The sequence below is a fragment of the Miscanthus floridulus genome, chromosome 11 (assembly GCF_019320115.1).
Source record: "Miscanthus floridulus cultivar M001 chromosome 11, ASM1932011v1, whole genome shotgun sequence".
Taxonomy (NCBI): Eukaryota; Viridiplantae; Streptophyta; class Magnoliopsida; order Poales; family Poaceae; genus Miscanthus; species Miscanthus floridulus.
The window spans coordinates 89,864,010-89,870,210 of NC_089590.1; the positions used below are offsets into that span (position 1 = coordinate 89,864,010).

At 44.3% G+C, this 6,201-nt stretch overlaps 1 pseudogene; it reads right to left on the reverse strand.

Annotated features, from left to right (window-relative positions):
- Nucleotides 1–3,886: 3,886 nt before the first annotated feature.
- On the reverse strand, nucleotides 3,887–5,049 carry LOC136494687 (transcription factor ILI1-like; annotated as a pseudogene).
- Nucleotides 5,050–6,201: the final 1,152 nt, after the last annotated feature.

Sequence of the window (6,201 nt, forward strand, 5' to 3'; positions counted from 1 at the left end):
AATATAGACTCATTACGAAACTAATTACATAGTTTACGACTAATTTGCGAGACGAATCTTTTGAGCCTAATTAATCCATGATTTGACAATATTTTGCTACAGTAAACACATGCTAATGACAGATTAATTAAGCTTAAAAAATTCGTCTCGTGGAGTACTGACGGATTATGTAATTTATTTTTTTATTAGTATTCAAATACCCTATACAATATCCTCTGAACACATCTCATAAATTTTAATAGCGGATGCAAACATCCTTAGTTGCGCGATCTGCGTGCGTGCCGTGGAGGCCCCGGAGGCCGGATGGATCAGCCGGGCTTGAGCTAGATTGCATTGTGTGGACCGAATCGGGACAAGTCCAGGGAGACAGCGAGATCGGGCGGGTTAAGAAGGCCCAGGCCCCAGGGGAATCTCGTGGCCCAACACGGTACACATGCTTGTGCACACACGGAATTCGTGTCGTCTCTGCCTGTGCACCCTCTCTTGTCGTCCCGAGCAAGCTCTTGTCTGTCTGTCTGTCTTCTCTTCTCTTCTCTTCTCTTCTGTCACCAAGAGCGCAAAGGCTTTTTTGACTTCCCTGCGGAACAGGAGCAGAGCCAGCGAAAATTCTGAACAGCCGTGTGCTACGAGCACCTTTTATGAGCTATGTCAAACTATCTAAGTTTGATTAAATTTATTCATATAAACATACACTATATGTGTCAGTTCGTTCATAAAAAATAGTAAAAGTATTATTTACGATATCAAACATCATTTAAATATATTATATATTTTTTTAAAAAAATTACCTCTGTGATTTCATAAATGCTAGTACTCTTCTCTAGAAGACTTTGTCAAACTTAGGGTGTTTTGACTTAATTAGGATAAACTCATATCCCTTATAATATACTCCATCCGTCTCAAATTATAAGTCATTTTAATTTTTTTGGAGAGTCGAAGCATCTAATGTTAGACCAAAATTATAGAGAGAAATTCAAAGATTTATAACATCAAATACGTATATTATGAAAATAAAACTAATGGAGAATCTAATAAAACTTATTTGGTATCATGAATTTTAGTATTTATTATATAAATTTGGTCAAACTTGAGATGATTTGAATCTCTAACAAAGTTGGAGTGACTTATAATTTGAGGATGGAGGGAGTAGAATGGAGGTGGTAACACAATCTGCAACATCATATTTTGACCAGTAACATCTATATATAGCGAAATTACGTTGTTTCACATGGTGAAAGATATATATTAGATAACATCAGTCTTATGTAAATCTATATGCCTATATAAATATATTGATGGTCCAAATTCAAAACGATCGATGAAAATTAATCCTGAGTTGACCTTTGTACATCTGTGATAAGATATACTCCTATGTATTGACTGGTACTACTGTCTTAGCTAACAGAGGTTAGCCGCCGGTCAGTGTTGCCTTTTCTCCTTTGTGTTTCTTGTTATTGTCAACCTACATGACCGACGAGTAAATTTGTATTTGCACATCTGGCTCGGATGGTGTGCTTAGAGGACACGAGTTTTATACCGTTTCAGGCAGAAAGTCCCTACGTCCAGTTCATTGCTGTTGTTCATGTTACTAGCACTGAAAGTTTATAGTAGGGGTTACAAGCAGGCGAGAGGGGGAGAGGATACCAAGTCTCTGGTGAAAGGAATGAACGGGTGCTGAGAGCTCGATCGCTGCTCAGCCATGTGCTCGTGTCGTGCTCTTGTGTTTTTATCTCGTGGTTCGATCTCGTGCGGGTCTGCCTCGATCGGTCCCTTCATGGGACACCCTGCTTTCTCTTTTATAGGCCAAGAGAAAGCGTGGGTTACAGCGGAGGAAAAGAAGAAGAACCAGAGAGATGAAAGCTTCCAGGATAGCCGGGTCCTTCTTCTCCTTCATACGGGTCTCGCCGATCCCGTAGATGTCAACAGCGACGGCTCCACGTCGCGGCCCTGTCCGTCACTGGCGCCATGCGCAGGCGTCATCTGCCGGTCATGGCATTCCATTCCATCCCGGCGGACGTCGTGGTAAACTGACGCACCTGTCAGCGTTCGTACGAGGGTTAGGCAGAATAGCACCGGTACGTCCGACGCTGTTCTTACATGAATCCTCAGGTATGGCCCGTCATGGCCTCGGGTTACATCGAGTCGTGTCCGTCTCTTTCCTGGTGTCAGAGTTTTGACTCAGGCCCATACGCCTGGACGTGGAGTGGTTGGTGGCGATATGGGTCCCCGTCGAGCGAGACGGAGCCCACGACCCTTGGGGTTCGGGAGAGACAGAGCCCGCGGCCACGGGGTCGGACGAGATGGAGCCCCCGACCCACAGGTCGGGCGAGGCGGGGCCCTCGACCCAGAGGTCGGGCAAGGCGGAGCCCGCCACCAAAGGTCGGGCGAGGCGGAGCCCGCGCACATGGAGGTCGGTTGGAGCTACAGTCGTGCTCTTGACTGCTCAGATGAATCAATGTTAATGATCATTAACTCCTTATCTTCAGATAACCTAATATTGGTCCCGACACTACAGTTAAGTGCCTTTAAAAAACAGACGCTGTGTCCGTCCGGTTAGCCACAAGCCTGATACAACACGCTGCAAAGAGTGAGTTCATCAAACTACAGTGAAGTTTTTATTCATTTCAAGATCAAGCACTAGTGAATGTCCTGTTCTTCTGCAACTTTTGCCGCATGGCACTAATCAGGCAAAGTAGGGCTTAATTTGGCCGCCGATTAAGTACTGTTGCGAAAATTAGTTGCACGGTTGTAGTCATGGCCGTACGGTGTATCTTTGATTTCCTGCCTCCTGTCGCCCCACTTAGATAACATGATATATTATGTATGCATGAATGGTCCATGCATCCACATCTGCATCATTTGGAGGACGTACGACGTATGTACTCGATTGAGTTGAGTCCAAATTATATTTCCCTGCTTAATAGTTTTATTACCATAATTGAAAAACTCTAAAAACTAAAATACATATATGATACTCCACATTTTCCAATTACAAAAACTAAAAATTGAGTAACTTAAACTAAAAAGTTTGAGCTCATAAAACTAAATTTGAACTCAATCTGGTATTAAACTAAAAAAAATTGAACAAAGACTATTCAGATTTGTATAATAATGAAAAACTAAAATTTACAAAAGTTCATTAGGGGGTAGATTATTGGACCACTAATGTTTACCTATTTTTTTCCTTTTTTTATGGGTCAACAAGGGGGGGGAAAGAATTCCTCACCTGAATATATTGCAATGGAGTGGTAATATAAATTCCCGCTCAAAAGGATGCAACAGAGAACGCACACTTACCACGCACACAACACCACCAACAACACACACCCGAGAAACTAATTTTTTCCCTACTAGTACATTGGTTTCGCAATAGGTTTTAGAATATGAACTAATATTAGTACTGATGAAAATAAAAGGACATGGTTGTTTTCAATCTTCATGCACGTATATGAATGGAGCCATGGAGAGGAATCGTACCGAAATGGACTCCGGAAATTGGACTTGATGGTAGAGTCACAATTGCACACAGTAGCAGTATGTTTTATATAAAGAAGAAAACATCCATTCACTTGGAAAACTTCGTTTTCATGAGTACGTCCAAATTAGTTAAACGAGGACAAGGCACCAATCTCCCTGCCCTGTAAACTCCAAAGTCAGATAAAACGCAGGACACAACAAGCACGTCCAAGAGTTGCAATGATTGTTATTGTGTGCGGACCATCAAGAAAACAACCCATATATCATGCATCTTAGAGAGTTAAGTATGTACTTACTACTAGTAGCTAGCAAACTTAAGTAAAAGCGCCACTTCATTAAACAAAGCCAATGCAATTATCCATCTCAAAGTACATCATCAACATGATCCTCTAGTAGTCTACTTGTTGTAGTAGTAGTACTATCTTTCAGATAATTGAAACCCTGATGCTTGTCTGTCCATATATGCATTTCCCACCATTATTTGCATGTAAAACCTCTCACATCCAACTTATTGGATTAACAGCCAAACGACCGATCGCAAAGCAGAGACGATGATGACCACACAATGCAAGCTTACATCAAAGTACAAGAATTGCTCACGACTAAGCATATAGTTCATCACCAGCTCTACTAATATCCTTGAGCACAGTACTAGTAGTAGTTTAGTATAGCTAGACAGCGGCAGGGACAGCTAATGAGCAGTTGCAAAAGTACGGTATAGCTAGTAGCTAGGCAGGAGGCAGCAGCATGCCTGAGACTGAGATCTAACGGCCGTGCACGCATGCATGCGCTCTCACCGGGAGCTTGCTTGCCTTTTCCGGCCGGTATGACGGTGGTCACATGAGCAGGCTCCTGATGACGGCGGCCTGGTCGCTGGTGACATCGGCGGAGGCGAGCAGCTCGGCGAGCGTCTCGCTGAGGTTGTCCACCTCCTGGTGCAGGCTCCTGATGTAGCTGCACGTGTCCTGCAGCACCCTCGCCGCCGAGCCCTGCATTCTTCCTTGTTCTTGTGAGCTTGCTAGCTACTTATATAAGTAGATATGCCTATATATACGACGATGAGCAAACAATTTGGCGGCTGCACTAGTACATCAGAGCGCTGAGTAGTGCTTACCCTATGTGCGCCATTGCGAGTTTGAGACTCCGGGAGCAGCGCCTGAAGCTTGGACAGGAGCTCGGAGATCTGGTCCTCAGAAATGGATCCTCGACGTCGACGACGACAGCGAGCTCCCCGCACGCCGTGTGCGTGATGACCTCCGGCTGCTGGACATGTTGTTTGCTTGCTTGCAATCAGATTATATATATGTGGATCGGAGCTAGATAGGCAGTGCTTGCAGGTGAAACGAAGTAGCTAGAAGAGCGAGAGAGCTCGGGGAGTAGACAACAGCTTTGCTTTAAGGCAGGTGGTCACTGGCAGTTGCAGATGGAGCAGAGTGAGCTGCTGCTATATATAATGAGGAGATGGCCGGCCGGGCTGCGGCCTGCGAGTGATGGATCGGAGGATGGGCGGAAGCAATCGGGGTGAGCCGGAAGGGGGGCATGCAGACCGGAGGGAGAAAGCGAGAGTTATAATGTGCGAGGAAGACGTGCTGGGGTATGGTGGTATGGAGGCTGCTGAAGCGAAGGAGATGGCGGATTCATGGCCGGGATGCTGCGAGCATGGAGGAGGAGGAGCAACCAAGTGTTGGTTTCTGTACTTGTTTTATTGCGGCCTCTGGATTTGTCTGTACTATGTGTGTGTTTTCTATATCTGCGCCTGTGTGGCTCCACCGCCTGGATCTGCATAGTTGCATGCAGATGCAGCAGGGGCATCGATCTCTGAACCCGATTCATTAGATTAGTCTACAATAATAGCAAGCAGAATCTTGTTTATTTCTGTACTCACAAATTGTTTACAAGCACGATTCGTACAAGTATTCTCGCTTGAATGAAATGTCAATATATTTGCATTTTTCAGCAGAGAAATCAGTAGAGAAATCATAAGCTTCCTGCCGGAAACAGATCGATCGAAGCATCGTTTTCAGCAGTGGAGTAGAGTTGAGTTATTGATTGCCAAAAAAAAAAGAAAGAAAAATAAATCTGATTTTTCTTTAGAGGCGTTGAGCATATAGTACTGCTACTCGTGCTGCTGCACGTGGTCGCAAGCTTTGGTGGTACTTACTAGTACTTTGGCACTGTGTTTATGACTATTTACAAATGAGGCTGTGTTTAGTTTCACCTAAAATCCAAAAAAGTGCTACAGTACCTGTCACATTGAATGTTTGCGGTCTGTGCATGGAGCATTAAATATAGACGAAAAAAAACTAATTGCATAGTTTGGTGGGAAATTGCGAGACGAACGTTTTGAGCCTAATTAGTCCATGTTTGAACACTAATTATCAAATAAAAACGAAAGTGCTACGTTAGCCCAAAATTCCAACTTCGTGGAACTAAACACGCGCTGATTTGCTCGGTAAATATATAGTTGGAACATCTAGGGATGCTGCAAAATTTGTACTGAGGGTTGTCCGAAGCTAGCTGCTGCGTGGGGCGAGATTATAAAATGGTGGTCTCAGCCAGTCGAGGACGACGGCCTACGTGGATTACAGTAAGACGTGGCCATACGTACACGCAAAAGCTGCAATTGGGTGATCTTGCTTCCAGACAGGGCAGTCGTTCATATGGTGTGGATAAAGCAGATCTTAGGCTTGGTACAATCCCAACAAAATGCCCAGGCTCCCGTCC